Source organism: Salvelinus sp. IW2-2015, unplaced genomic scaffold, assembly GCF_002910315.2.
Source record: "Salvelinus sp. IW2-2015 unplaced genomic scaffold, ASM291031v2 Un_scaffold2632, whole genome shotgun sequence".
Classification (NCBI taxonomy): Eukaryota; Metazoa; Chordata; class Actinopteri; order Salmoniformes; family Salmonidae; genus Salvelinus; species Salvelinus sp. IW2-2015.
The window spans coordinates 40,874-57,579 of record NW_019943940.1 but is presented as its reverse complement, the minus strand read 5'-3'; the positions used below and the strand labels follow the sequence as shown (position 1 = coordinate 57,579).

General features: G+C 41.5%; 1 protein-coding gene across 1 annotated transcript in view; it reads left to right on the top strand.

The window, feature by feature from the left end:
• Nucleotides 1-13,755, top strand: part of col19a1 (collagen, type XIX, alpha 1) — a 39,475-nt gene extending 25,720 nt beyond the window's left edge. The window contains exons 8-10 of the mRNA XM_024141616.2: nucleotides 976-1,038; nucleotides 12,698-12,742; nucleotides 13,697-13,755. The gene's annotated coding sequence lies outside the window, so the exon portion shown is untranslated. The remainder of the gene's footprint in view (nucleotides 1-975; nucleotides 1,039-12,697; nucleotides 12,743-13,696) is intronic.
• The last annotated feature ends 2,951 nt before the right edge of the window (nucleotides 13,756-16,706 follow it).

The following is a 16,706-nucleotide window of genomic DNA, read 5'->3' as shown; positions in this document are numbered from 1 at the left end:
TCTCTTATATCCGGTCTCTTATATTGAGGCGGAGTTGAGTATTGATAACTGGTCACGCGGTTTGCTAGCAACAACATTGAGTCAACATCAGTCGATGCTTGTAAAAAATGTTAATCTGAAAACTTACCTGTACCTATGTTTGTCCTGTACTGTCCTTCACACTTTTAATAAAAACCTTTATTGAATGGAACCCCCGACTTTTTACTCGTTTGTGTTGCCTGACGGAAGATGTAGCGGCCTTGACGTACTATGTAATCTAACATTAAAATGTCACAAGTCCATTCGTGCTGAGTTGAGCAACACAAACTAGGTAGAAGTTGGTTGTTGTTTTCGATATTTTTTTTTATTAAAAGTATTCATTTCAGCACCCTTCGGAAGGACCTCTTGTTGTACAGGACAAAAATAGGTACAGGTAAGCGTTTTCAGAATTTCAAGTATCGACTGATGGCAACTCAATGTTGTTGCTAGCAAATCGTGCGACCACTTATCAATACTCAACTCAACTTCGATATAGGAGATCGGAGTTGAGCMATCCTCAGTTACAATCTGTCCAAACAGCAATTAGAATCCTAATGGGTTGGAGTGTTCTGTTCTGTTCTAATGGAACCATGCATTCAGAATTCCAAATTCAAATATCCCACTGCTGCCACCAAACGTATTAAACAAGAAAATAAATAACCAATTAAAGCACATTTATGCCAATGCGTTTTCTTGGATGCCAACCAAAGGCAGGAAATAATAGCTTATTAGCAGTAATTTGGCACAAATATGTAGTTGCTTCGTTTGAGGCATGGCYGCCGTCTCCAGAGGTGGTTCCMCTAATGTCCATGGAAGTGTTCTGAAAGCCGACTTCAGACAGAGGGGTACCTTGGGGAATTTCTCATGTCTTTGGGGAGTTTTTAATGTGTGGACGGACAGTCATTAGCAAGCTAGTTCAGGTAAATTACATCAATTAAATGTTCTTGTTCTTTGTAGGGTGATCAAGGTCTACCAGGCTTGGCAGGACTTCCAGGACAGAAAGGAGATCAAGGAGACAAGGTAAAGGAGATGTTGAATATCTATCTGGCTCAATAAATACCATCATGACTGTGCATGTGTACACATGTATTGTACCTGTAGAATTCAGTTACAATTCTAACAGAGATAAAGCCGTTGTGCTTCCTTAGTCACATATTTCAGGGAGAGAGACAAAGACGGAGACAGAGAAAAAAACGACAGAGATAGAGACAGACAGTGACAGAGAAAAAACCGACAGAGATGGAGAAAGACAGAGATGGAGACAGACAGAGATGGAGACAGACAGAGATGGAGAAAAGACAGACAGAGAAAAGACAGACACAGGAGGATAACTGTGTCTGTCTGTGTCTGTCTTTTCTCTGTCTGTCTTTTCTCTGTCTGTCTCCATCTCTGTCTGTCTCCATCTCTGTCTGTCTCCATCTCTGTCTGTCTTTTCTCTGTCTGTCAGTCTCTATCTCTGTCGGTTTTTTCTCTGTCTCCGTCTTTGTCTCTCTCCCTGAAATATGTGACTAAGGAAGCACAACGGCTTTATCTCTGTTAGAATTGTAACTGAATTGAAGATAGAAATAAGGAAATATGTCCCAGACTGTATTGCGTGTTATCCTCCGTGATTTAACAATGGAAATAGTTTAACGAATGGAAATATGTCCCAGACTGTATTGCGTGTTATCCTCCGTGATTTAACAATGGAAATAGTCCCAGACTGTATTGTGTGTTATCCTCCGTGATTTAACAATGGAATAAGTCCCAGACTGTATTGCGTGTTATCCTCCGTGATTTAACAATGGAAATATGTCCCAGGACTGTATTGCGTGTTATCCTCCATGATTTAACAAGGAAATAAGTCCCAGACTGTATTGCGTGTTCCTCCGTGATTTAACAATGGAAATAAGTCCCAGACTGTATTGCGTGTTATCCTCCATGATTTAACAATGGAAATAGTCCCAGACTGTATTGCGTGTTATCCTCCGTGATTTAACAATGGGAATAATTCCCAGACTGTATTGCGTGTTATCCTCCATGATTTAACAATGGAAATAAGTCCCAGACTGTATTGCGTGTTATCCTCCGTGATTTAACAATGGAAATATGTCCCAGATGTATTGCGTGTTATCCTCCGTGATTAACAATGGAAATATGTCCAGACTGTATTGCGTGTATCCTCCATGATTTAACAATGGAAATAAGTCCAGACTGATTTATTAATGTTTATGATGGATTTTACATTTGGTGTGATAGTTTTTTTAAATGGTAGAATGAACAACTAAAACTAAAGTAATAGAACGAGCATTCAGATTCCCCTGTCGTTTTACCGTCAGTATCAGTTAAACATTTCATTTGCTACGTGTTTCAGCCTTGAAATCAAACAGAAACAAGTACAGGTGGCTCTCCATTACGCCTCTCCATTGTTTGCGTGAAATTGTGCGAATTCAAAAATAATGTGGTGCGTTATGGGATTCCACATCGCTCTGAAGCCGTTGAAGTGGGCTGTCGGAGGGTCTAATACACCCTCCATCATTTTCACTCCCTCAGCATAGGGACACTTGTGTATATGGCGGATGCGCGTGTGAATGCACAAATGGAGGGCTGAGGGCCGAAGGGACTGACAGAAATAGGAGAGAGAAGAGCCAGTGTGTTTGACAGAAAGAGAGAGGAGAGGAAGAACCAGTGTGTTTGACAGAAAGAGAGAGAGAAGAGCCAGTGTGTTTGACAGAGAGAGAGAGAGAAAGCCAGTGTGTTTGACAGAAAGAGAGAGAGAGAGAAGAACCAGTGTGTTTGACAGAGAGAGAGAGAGAGAAGAACCAGTGTGTTTGACAGAAAGAGAGAGAGGAAGAACCAGTGTGTTTGACAGAGAGAGAGAGAGGAAGAACCAGTGTGTTTGACAGAAAGAGAGAGAGAAGAACCAGTGTGTTTGACAGAAAGAGAGAGAGAGAGAAGAACCAGTGTGTTTGACAGAAAAGAAGAGAAAAAGAAGCCAGTGTGTTTGACAGAAATAGAGAGAGAAAAGAAGCCAGTGTGTTTGACAGAAAGAGAGAGAGAAGAGCCAGTTGTTTGACAGAGAGAGAAAGAGAGAGAAGACCAGTGTGTGTTTGACAGAAAGAGAGAGAGAAGAACCAGTGTGGTTTGACAGAAAGAGAGAGAGAAGAACCAGTGTGTTTGGGAATGAAGAATGATAGGAATTCATTACTCTGAACAGGTGGTGATTCGCCTATTAGAACCAGATGGTCTTTGTGGTCATTGACCCAATTACCATAGAGTGGGGTTAGTTTGGGTAAAGTAATTTTTCAGAGCTAGTAGGAACTTGGGTGTGTCCTAAATGGCACCCTATTCCCAATAATAGTGCACTACTTTTTGGAGCAGAGCCCTATTGGGGTCAAAAGAAATGCACTATATAGAGACTAGGGGGCCATTTGGGATGCAGTCCTTCTGTTTTTCCCTTAAAACCCACTCAGGAATTCAGAGAAAGTACAACAGCTACACAAGCTTTAAATCATTCTACCTGTAGGACCGACCGAGAGGAGGGGGAATTGTGTTATTTGTGAAACTCTCCGTTATAATTAGTATGTTCCTGGTGTAGAAGTGGCATTAAGTTTGTTATAGTGGTCTACTAGGACCAAAGATAACACCTCAGTCCATATATCCTTATTGAACTCGTCTTGGCACTTTAGCTACCATTAAATCATATTAAAAGTAGCACAAAACAAATCTCTTTAAAGTCATAATTCATTTTTTCCCCCAGGTTCAAAGTAACTAGTTGCCTCAAAAAATTGTAGGGAAAACTCCAAACGTATCATACTGAGGTGAATAGATTCCTGTGAGCACACCATTTACTTGTTCTATTAAACTGTGAATCCAATACAAAGACGTGTCATTTTCTGAAAGGGTCATTTAATTACTGTACCTCTGTTGAAGTTATACGTTTTGACAGACAAGCTGGGTTCAGCGACACTGTGACAACTAATCAACTGCCCCGAATAGGATTCCTGGCATTATTATCACTTTTAGAAGAAGTGCATTGTGGGACTAAATGAAATTAGTGACAGCTCGTTGAGAAGGCAAGCAGGCAGGAGTGGAATACATCTGTAGTACGGTGCTAAACACATTCTGGGTTTTGTAAAGGAATAATAAAAAGATATCATTTCATGACTACGTCAATGTTTAGATKTTATTCCACCTAGGAGCTGTGAATGTGTTAATACATCGTATAACATAGTACTAGGGCTGTAAATCCGATAATATAATACAAGGCCATTAGGAAAAACTGATGTCCTTTCAAGGACGCTGCCTTCTTCTAATACCAGGATTGATGTGTTTMATTTCCTGAAGAACCCTGGATGACCACAGCTGTTTAATCCCTGTGAACGGGATTAGGATCCTCCATCCAGCTTCCACCACAGTGCCGGATTAATACTTTCTCTTGAAGTAACACAACCACAAAGTAATCCCCCATTTCCCCACAACGTTTTCCTTGTAAGGTCATAACGATTAACCCACAGTTCTCATTATGATTCTGTTTAAATGCTCTAAAGTCTCAATAGTATTGGAGCTTCTGTATTCATCTCTGTAAAAGACAAGCTAAATTGCCAACAACTACGTAAGGGGTGCATTAAAAGGTTGGAATGGTGATGATCATTTCTGTTCCCTGTTCCTCTTTCTATAAAACGTAATCATTCTGCTATTGCTATCCTCTAGCACACATTCATCTATTGTATGTACATGTCCAGTTGGTCTTCAAGAAGTGGCTATGCTTCTCTACTTTATTTGAGCTGTACAGTAATTCAGTTCCACATGACCCATTTATCCCCATGCTTAACGCTCAGTTAAGTAATACTGTAAAACCTTGAATGAGTCGGCTGTCGGGTAAAAGTCATTCGTAGAAGTGGACTTCCAATGGGAATTAAGCAGAGAACTCAGTGAATTTATGCATTTATTGAAGAGCTTCTGTAACTTAGTGCCACAGTCCAGTAAAAATCATATTTATGGATGGATGATGAGATGGATGGATGATGGATGATGGATGATGGATGAAGAAAATACAGTGATATCCTTGATGAAAGAGGGTATGAATGTGTTTGATATCCAGTGGTTCTAAGATTTTCTTCCGAGGAGTAATGACAGCACATAAACCCAGGAGGATGCCACAAAATCCCTTAAGGCATTAAAAACATACTACGTTAATGGCTTATGGTTTTACTACCAAAGATAAATGTCTCTATTTATCCATTTATATTATGATGCTCGCCTTTCGCAATAGAAAATAGAGTGCATTCGGAAAGAATTCAGACCCCTTCACTTTTTCCACATTTTCAATCCATAAAAGGATTAAATAAATAAAAATCCTCATCAATCTACACACAATACCCCATAATGACAAAGCGAAAACACGTTTTTAGAAATGTTTGCACATTTACTACATCTAAACAACAGAAATACCTTATTTACATAAGTATTCAGATCCTTTGATATGAGACTGAAAATTGAGCTCAGGTGCATCTTTTCCATTGATCACCCATTTTTACAACTTGATTGGAGTCCACCTGTGGTCAATTCAATTGATTGGACATGCTTTGGAAAATCACACAGTTGATAGTGCATGTCAGAGCAAAAATCAAGCCATGAGGTCGAAGGAATTGTCCGTAGAGCTCTGAGACAGGATTGTGTCGAGGCACAGATCTGGAAGTACTGAGTAAGGGTCTGAATAGTTATGTACATTTTAATTTTTTTAAATTTTAAATTTGACCTTTATTTAACTAGGCAAGTCATTAATTAAGAACAAATTCTTATTTTCAATGACGGCCTAGAACAGTGGGTTAATTGCCTGTTCAGGGCAGAATGACAGATGTTACCTTGTCAGCTCGGGGATTTGAACTGCAACCTTTCGGTTACTAGTCCAACGGTCTAACCACTAGTTCATATTTTTTTATATTTCAAACATTTCTAAAACCTGCTCTTTTTGTCGTTTGGGGTATTGTGTGTGTAGATTGATGAAAAAAACGATTTAATACATTTTAGAATAAGGCTGTAACGTGACACAGCAGTGGAAAAAGTGAAGGGGTCTGAATACTTTCAACGCAGGTCAAAGCAACAGACAGCGTTCTCGTTCAGATGCTAACAAGAACTTCAAAGATTCCTAAATGTTTAGCCACCACTGCCAACACATTGTCAGACAGTAAACATGGTCAGAGATACAGTGTTGTTTTTAGAAGAATCACATTAGTAGAAACGAAGGGTATTCTCAGGGCAGCCTGGTTGTAGCTAGATATGTTCCAGTCACGTTTTTTGTTGTTGATGCATTTTACTAGCCCTAACCTAACCTGTCCCTAACCCTGTCCCTACCCTGTCCCTAACCCTATCCAACCCTGTTCTAACCTGAACCTCATTCTCCTAACCTGTTACGAAAAGTCCCTTCTGCTAGTGAAAACTGGCAGACCTGCCCCGAGAACAGCGTGGTTCTGAGTAACGCGATGCTTGTGATGGGCTCGTCAGCAACCTTCACCACCGAATCTCTAGCTTTTTCCATGTCTAATTTTGTAGATGGTGAAAACCAATGTCACCACTGCAATACATGATCACACAGCAAACATTCAGCTAGTTAGAGATAAGCTCAATTATGCACGTTGGAGCCCAACATATACTAATTACCCTGTTGAAGTGTGTCATAATTATCTCTAATGGATTTAACAGAGGAGAACATGTTGTCACTTAGAGGGGACGTGTGTGTGTGTGTGTGTGTGTGTGTGTGTGTGTGTGTGTGTGTGTGTGTGTGTGTGTGTGTGTGTGTGTGTGTGTGTGTGTGTGTGTGTGTGTGTGTGTGTGTGTGTGTGTGTGTGTGGTGTGTGGCTGTGCCGTGCGTGCATGGGTGTGAAAAACATTTGATTAATGATCTGCCTTCTTGACATGGCAGCAGACAGACAGTCAGAGGGAAGAATGAAGGAGAATGCACAAACAATAGACAAGATTCCATAGCTACTGTCTATCTCCTACATCACTGGTTATCCTATTATTCCATAGGCTACTGTCTATCTCCTACACAACTGGTTATCCTATAGATTCCATAGGCTACTGTTATCTCTACATCACTGGTTATCCTATAGATTCCATAGGCTACTGTCTATACTACCTACATCACTGGTTATCCATTCGATTCCATAGGCTACTGTCTATCTCCTACATCACTGGTTATCCTAAGATTCCATAGGCTACTGTCTATATCCTACATCACTAGGTTATCCTATAGATTTCCATGCTACTGTCTATCTCCTACAATCACGGTTATCCTATAGATCCATAGGCTACTGTCTATCTCCACATCACTGTTATCCTATAGATTCCATAGATTCTGTCTATCTCCTACATCACGGTTATCCTATAGATCCATAGGATACTGTCTATCTCCAACAATCACTAGTTATCTATAATTCCATAGGCTACTGTCTATCTCCACATCACTGTTATCCTATAGATTCCATAGGCTACTGTCTATCTCCTACATCACTTTATCCTATAGATTCCATAGGATACTGTCTATCTCCTACATCACTGGTTATCCTATAGACTTCCATAGGCTACTGTCATCTCCTACATCACTATTTTCCTATAGATTCCATAGTACTGTCTCTCCACATCACTGGTTATCCTATAGACTCCATAGCTACTTCTATCTCACATCACTGGTTATCCTAAATCAGAGATACTGTCTATTCTCTAATCACGGTTATCCTATAGATTCCATAGGCTACTGTCTATCTCCTACATCAGTGTTATCCTATAGTCCATAGATCTTCTATCTCCACATCACTGTTACCTATAGATTCATAGCTACTGTCTATCTCCTACATCACTGAGTTATCCTATATTCCATAGGCTACTGTCTATCTCCTACATCACTGTTATCCTATAGATTCCATAGGCTACTCTATTCTCTACATCACTGGTTATCCTATAGATTCCATAGGCTACTGTCTATCCCTACATCACTGTTATTCCTATAGATTCCATAGGCTACTGTCTATCTCCTACATCACTGTTATCCTATAGATTCCATAGGCTACTGTCTATCTCCTACTCACTGTTATCCTATAGATTCCATAGGCTACTGTCTATCTCCTACATCACTGATTATCCTATAGATTCCATAGGCTACTGTCTATCTCCTACATCACAGTTATCCTATAGATTCCATAGGCTACTGTCTATCTCCTACACACTAGTTATCCTATAGATTCCATAGGCTACTGTCTATCTCTACATCACTAGTTATCCTATAGATTCCATAGGCTACTGTCTATCTCCTACATCACTAGTTATCTATAGATTCCATAGGCTACTGTCTATCTCCTACATCACTAGTTATCCTATAGATTCCATAGGCTACTGTCTATCTCTACATCACTGTTATCCTATAGATTCATAGGCTACTGTCTATCTCCTACATCACTATGTTATCTATAGATTCCTAGGCTACTGTCTATCTCCTACATCACTGGTTATCCTATAGATTCATAGGCTACTCTCTATCTCCTACATCACTGGTTATCCTATATTCCATAGGCTACTGTCTATTCCTACATCACTAGTTATCCTATATATTCCATAGGCTACTGTCTATCCTACATCACTAGTTATCCTATAGATTCCATAGGCTACTGTCTCATCTCTACATCACTGTTATCCTATAGATTCATAGGCTACTGTCTATCTCCTACATCACTTTATCCTATAGATTCATAGGCTACTGTCTATCTCTACATCACTTAGTTATCCTATAGATTCCATAGGCTACTGTCTATCTCCTACATCACTAGTTATTCTATAATCCATAGGCTACTTGTCTATCTCCTACATCCACTAGTTTATCCTATAGATTCCATAGGCTACTGTCTATCTCCTACATCACTGTATCCTATAGATTCCATAGGCTACTGTCTATCTCCTACATCACTTTACCTATAGATTCCATAGGCTACTGTCGATCTATCCTACGATCACTGGTTATCCTATAAGTTCCATAGGCTACTGCTATCTTCCTACATCATAGTTATCCTATAGATTCCATAGGCTACTGTCTATCTCCTACATCATAGTTACCTATAGATTCCATAGGCTACTGTCTATCTCCTACATCACTAGTATTATATAGTTCCATAGGCTACTGTCTCTACTCCTACATCACTAGTTATCATAGATTCCATAGGCTACTGTCTATCTCCTAATCATATAGTTTCCTATAGATTCCATAGCTTACTGTCTATCTCCTACATCACTAGTTATCCTATAGATTTCCATAGGCTACTGTCTATCTCCACATCAATAGTTATCCTATAGATTCCATAGGCTACTGTCTATCTCCACATCACTTGGTTATCCTATAGATTCCATAGGCTACTGTCTATCTCCTACATCACTGTTATCCTATAGATTCCATAGTACTGTCTATCTCCACATCACTGTTATCCTATAGATTCCATAGGCTACTGTCTATCTCCACATCACTAGTTATCCTATAGATCCATGGCTATGTCTATCTCTAGATAGGCCACATGGACATTTTAAAGTAACTGTCCAGTGTTTCCAGATTTCTATGAACTATTACATATAATTAACAATATGAGTGAATAGTTTTCCTTATTTAGTACGTTAAATAGCATATTTTCTTTGGCAATGGTGTGGGCGTACCCCAACAACAACAGGTGTGGCGAGTACCCCAACAACAACAGGGGTGGCGTACCACCAACTAAAACACAGGGTGTGGGCGTACCCCAACAACAACAGGTGTGGGCTACCCAACAACAACGGGTGTGGCGTACCCAACAACAACAGGTGTGGGCGTCCCACAACAAACAGTGTGGCCAACAACAGGGTGTGGGCGTACCCCAACAACAACATGGTGTGGATATGTACCATTCAATACAAAAATAAATGACAAGTAAACAGCTGATAGGCCAGCTCAGACAATGAGACAATCTCTGCCAAAAACATGACGTGACCTTCTGTGAGGAAATGGCAAGCATTTTTTAAATGGTCTGTTTGAGATAATAGTTTGAGGTGGGATTTTTAAAGTATTTTCTTCTTCACTTTTTTGCTTTGACCACAAATACGAGTATAGGACGAGTCAACAACATTATTTGTGTATGAGTTATAATAAGCTTTTAAAGGTAGACTCAGCAATACAACATACATACAGAAAGTAAACAGCATAGTGGGTCAGTTTCTGCAACAACCATGAAAGCGCATGGCTCAACTTCTTCGCTGTTTTGGCGCCCTGGCATCCACGCAGCAAAGCGTGAAGCGAACCCATGCACGTGCACAGATACTGTATGTGACTGTGTGAGAGCGAAGTCTTGCATCTCACTCATCTCAATATCTGCAGTGCTGCTCGTGGCAACGTCATTTTGCTGAGTCTAGCTTTTAAAGTGATATTTTCCCTGGACAGTTACTTTAAAGCTACAGTCCTCAATTGAAACAATAACAAGCCTGTTTCTATTTTGGTAAGCAATTGAGGGATGGGCCTGGATAATAAAAAAAATGGGAAAAAATGATTTAACCATTATTTAACGTTGCAAGTTAAGAACAAATTCTTATTTACAATGACGGCCTACCGGGGAACAGTGGGTTAACTGCCTTGTTCAGGGGCAGAACAACATATTTTTACGTTGTCAGCTCAGGGATTCGATCCAGCAACCTTTCGGTTACTAGCCCAACTCTCTAACCACCGCCCCAGAAAAGTAACCATTCAAATTTGTAGACAGACCTATGGATGCAAGGACTGACCATCCATGATATCAAAATGATAGTTTTAACCATGTTTTGACACTATACAGTGTTTGTTTACATTTACTTTGTTTACAAATTTAATWTTTKGGGTTCTGAAGRGGTATGACAGCTGAACTAAGCTCATGAGGCATTTATAAGTTCTTCAAAAATCTATGGGTGTATACAGTATGATTAATTTATGAGTTCTGTTCTTCTAGAATCTATAGGTATATACAATAGTCGTAATTTATATGTACAAAAATGTAGCAATTAAGGATTTTAGCTTGGACACACTCAAAATTTAAAAAACAAACATTATTTGGATATTTTCTCAAAGTTATTATAACCATTATGGCCCTGGGCATGTCCTATACTAATGTAGGCTGCAGTCAGTGGCCGTCAGTGTCTATTCACACATTAGCCAGAGGATTAGGAGGTCCAGCAGTTCACTGAGCAAGCTAGGGTCCCATCCTGCTTCCCTTACAGCTGTTCGAGCTGTTGTATTCAACACAGCGCTCCAACAGCTGCAGAGAGAGAGGTGGATAGATTACCCGATAAAGTCCCAGATCTACAGTAACCCTGTTTCACTGTGTTAGGGCCTTGTTGACGAGGGGAAACATCTTTCTGCTAGCTGCTTCAACATGGTCTCATTAGAAATGTAAAATTAGTGACATTTAACCATTGTAGTTCATGTCAACCAAAAACATTAATTTATTTTACCACATTTACAGCAAAGACCTGGGGAATAGTTACAAGGGAGAGGAGTGAGGATGAATGAGCCAATTGGAACCTGGGGATGATTAGGTGACCAGACTGGAATTTAGCCAGGACACCGGGATAACACCCCTACTCTTACAATAAGTGCCATGGCATCTTTATTGACCACAGAGAGGCAGGACACCCGTTTAACATCCCATCAGGAAGACAGAAACCTACACAGGGCAATGTCCCTAATCACTGCCCTGGGAAATTTGTATTTATGTTTTAGACCAGAGTGCCTCCTACTGGCCCTCCAACATCACATCCAGCAGCATCTGGTCTCCCATCCAGGGACTGACCCTGCTTAGCTTCAGAGGCAAGCAGCAGTGGGATGCAGGGTGGTATGCTGTATCAATATGACAATAATTAGTCCAATTAAGGAACTATTGCTACAAACTAAGCTTAATCAAGGCCTATTCATGTTGCCCAATCAAACACCATTCCTGGCTGCAACATTCAGGAAAATATTATAGCCATGTCTGTGACTGTTCAGGAATTTCGAAAAAGTACAATTTTAACCATACTTACTTGCCATAGACGTGGAGAGACAAGCGCTACTAAAGAACGCCACTGACTACAGCCAATTAGAGACCAGCCACTGACTGTACAGCCAATTAGAGACCAGCCACTGACTGGCCAGCCAATAGAGACCAGCCGACTGACTGGCCAGCCAATTAGAGACCAGCGACTGACTGGCCAGCCAATTAGAGACCAGCCCACTGACTGGACAGCCAATTAGAGACCGCCACTGACTGTACAGCCAATTAGAGACCAGCGACTGACTGGCCAGCCAATTAGAGACCAGCGACTGACTGGCCAGCCAATAGAGACCAGCGACTGACTTGCCAGCCAATAGAGACCAGCGACGACTGGCCAGCCAATTAGAGACCAGCCACTGACTGGCCAGCCAATTAGAGACCAGCCACTGACGTATAGCCAATTAGAGACCAGCCACTGAGTGTATAGCCAATTAGTGTAGCCAGCTACTGACTGTACAGCCAATTATAGACCAGCCCCTGACTGTATAGCCAATTAGAGACCAGCCACTGACTGTACAGACAATTATAGACCAGCCACTGACTGTTACAGCCAATAAGACAAGCAGTCACTAACTAAATGACCAATAAGGGAGCAGCAGCTACTGACTGTATCATGTCTTCCTTTGCAGGGAGAGACCGGGAAAGATGGGTTCCCTGGAAACTCAAGCCAGAAGGTACAGTATTTACCATGGAAATATTTTTATATTATACAATATACCATATATGAGATATTTCACAACTACATATGTGTTTGAACATGATAAACCTTTAAACATAACAGAGAGTCAGAGAGTGTCCTGTCAGCTGGGTCTGAACATGGTCTAGTACCTTCAGTTCACCAGGACCACTCTAAAGCATCATCCACCTCTAAACCCTCCTCAGGGCCCTTAGACGTTGAAGAATACACACACACCATACACACCACACACGACACACACCCACAAACACACACCACACACACACACCACACACCACACAGCACACACCACACAGCACACACCACACACACACACCACACACACCACACAGCACACACCACACAGCACACACCACAACACAACATCACACACACCACACAGCACACACCACACACCACCCAGCACACACCACACACACACACATCACACACCACACACACACCACACACCACACAGCACACACCACACAACACACACACACACACACCACACAGCACACACCACACACCACACAGCACGCACCACACACACACAGGGACATATTTGCCTATGAAACTCGATCCAATCTAATGACATAACACTTAAAAGTTCGGCCCACCCAAACATTGTCCTATACTTGATAAGGTTTGAGAATTGGCTAAAGCTGGTCTGCGTTACTCAACACTGCACATGACATGCAAAGTCTATATCAAGTGTCATAACATTCATATTTGAGATTGATGGTGGTGTGACTGGCCTACTCTGCCTGTGTGGTGGTTGGTGTGGTTTCCATCCTAACTGTATTAGCACCACAGAGCAATGTTTTGCTGTTTTAGAGATGCTTAAGGCCAACCCTTTACTGTGTGTGTGGTGTGTGTGTGTCGCGCGCGCTTTCTGTGTGCGTGTGTATGCCTAATCCTAATTGTGCGTGTGTGTTTATTTCTCCCTCAGGGTGACCAGGGTGTTTTCTGGCTTCCCAGGTCTGGATGGTATTCCTGGACAGAAGTGAGTCGACTGTTGGCTTGTTTGGAATGTCCATGATCTTGAAGATATAAGGTTACTGTTTAAACCACTTTACTGTTTTTCTCCCACTACATATAATCTTAAAATATAATGTTACTGTTAAAACCACTTTACTGTTATTTTCCCACTACATATAATCTGTGAGATATAATGTTACTGTTTTAAACCACTTTACTGTTATTCTCCCACTACATATAATCTGTGAGATATAATGTACTGTTTTAAACCACTTACTGTTATTCTCCCACTACATATAATCTGTAAAATATAATGTTACTGTTTTAAACCACTTTACTGTTATTCTCCCACTACATATATAATCTGTAAAATATTAATGTTACTGTTTTAAACCACTTTACTGTTATTCTCCCACTACATATAATCTGTAAGATATAATGTTACTGTTTAAACAATAACAATATCCCCTTCATCAGCTATCATGATAATACTTCCCCTTCATCAGCTATCATGATAATACTTTCCCCTTCATCAGCTATCATGATAATACTTTCTCCTTCATCAGCTTTTCATGATAATAACAATATCCCCTTCATCAGTTTCATGATAATAACAATATCCCTTCATCAGCGTTATTCATGATAATACTATCCCCTTCATCAGCTATCATGAATAATACTTTCTCCTTCATCAGCTTTCATGATAATAACAATATTCCCTTCATCAGCTTTCATGATAAAACAATATCCCCTTCATCAGCTATCATGATAATACTATCCCCTTCAATCAGCTATCATGATGATACTTTCTCCTTCATCAGCTATTATTAATAATAACAATCTCCCCTTCATCAGCTATCATGATAATAATACTCATCCTCTTCATCAGACCATCTATGATAATATATTCCCCATCATCACTATTATGAAATACTATCTCTCTTCATCAGTTATCATAAATACATCACCTTCATTCAGCTATCATGATAACACTTATCTCCTTCATCAGCTATTATGATAAAATAATCTAATCACACCTTATCATGATAATAATACCCCTTCATCAGCTACCATAATAACACTATCCCGTCATTCAGCTTATTTATGAGTTGTGGTGGTGTGGGTTGATGGTGGTGGGTTAGTGGTGTGGTGGTGGTCGTGTGTGGTGATGGGGGGTGTTAGTGGTGATGGCGGGGGTGTTAGTGGTGATGGTGTTGGTTAGTGTGGGGGTGTTAGTGGTGATGGTGGGGTGTTAGTGGTGATGGCGGGGTGTTAAGTGGTGATGGTGTTGTTATGGTGGTGGGGGTGTTAGTGGTGATGGTGGGGGTGTAGTGGTGATGGCGGGGGTGATGGTGGTTATGGTGGTGGTTATGGTGGGCGGTGTGGTGTTAGTGGTGATGGTGTGTGGGTGTTAGTGGTTGATGGTGGTTGGTGGTTATGGTGGTGGTGATGGTGGTTTTATGGTGGTGAGGGTGGGGGTGTGAGTGGGGGTGGATGGGGTGAGGGTGTGGTTATGGTGGGGGTGATGTTAGTGGTGATGGTGGGGTGGGGGTGATGTGTTAGTGGTGATGTGGTGGTATGGTGGGGGGGTTATTGATGGTGTGGTGGTTATGATGGTGGTGTAGTGTGATAGTGGTGTTAGTGGTGGTGGTGGTGGTGAACGTGGTGATTGGTGGTGTACTATCACCTCATTAAGCTATCGGATCAAATAATGCTAATTCATCACCTATCATGATAATAATATCCCTTCATCAGCTACCCATAATTACGTGTGGTTATGATTACAGTGGTGGTTATGGTGGGGTGGTGATTACGGTGGTGGTGGGGGTGGTGGGGGGTGATGGTGGTGGTGGGGGTGGTGATTACGGTGTGGTTATGGTGGGGTTGGTGTGGTGGTGATTACGGTGGTGGTTAGTGTGGTGGTGTGATTACGTGGTTTATGGTGGGTGTGGTGTGTGATTATGGTGGGGGTGATGTGGTGATAGTGGTGGTGACTCGCTCCTTCTCTCCCAGTGTGTTTCTGTAGTGCAGGGCTCTCCAACCCTCTTCTGGTCGGTTTCTCTCCAACACCAATTGTAACTAACTGGATTCCGCATATCAACCAGCTAATATTTAGAATCTGGTTCCACTAGATAAGGGTTGGAGCAAAAACCTCAAGAAGGGTAGCTCTCCAGGAACAGGGTTGGAGCAAAAAACCTCAAAGAGGGTAGCTCTCAGGAACAGGGTTTTGTGAACCTACAGGGTGTAGCTCTCCGAACAGGGGTGTGGTGAACCTACAGGGGTAGCTCTCAGGAACAGGGTTTGGTTGTGAACCTACAGCGGAGGGTAGCTCTCCAGGGACAGGGTTGGGTGTGAACCTACGAGATGTAGCTCTCCAGGAACAGGGTTGGGTTGAACCTAGTCAGATGGTAGCTCTCCAGGAACAGGGTTGGTGTGAACCTACAGGAGGTAGCTCTCCAGGAACAGACGGTGGTGTGAACCTACAGGAGGTAGCTCTCCAGGAACAGGTTTTTTGGGAACCGTTTACACGGAGGGGTAGCTCTCCAGGAACAGGGTGGTGTGAACTACAGGATGGTAGCTCTCCAGGAACAGGGTTGAGCAAAAACCTCAAGGAGGGTACCTCTCCAGGACAGGGTGGAGTGAAAACCTTTTGTGCACCCAGGACAAAGGGATTTACACACAGAGCCATAGTCCTTAGGAGGGAGTAGAGGACTTGTTCTATATCCTCTCCTCAGATTTACAGATTGTTTACCCTCTGATTCAATGTCTCATGTACCCTCTCAGAACTGCTTCAATACAGGGTCAGAGGAGGAATAACAAAGGATTAGATTTTACATCTATAAACACAAGTGAATATCAGACACTCACCCAGAGAAATATTTCTGTGTATGTAATATACATTAGTCATAGAGTGTGGTCTGGCTCTTAAGCATAGATATGGACAGTTTGGAATATGTACTGTACATGTATATACTAGTAAG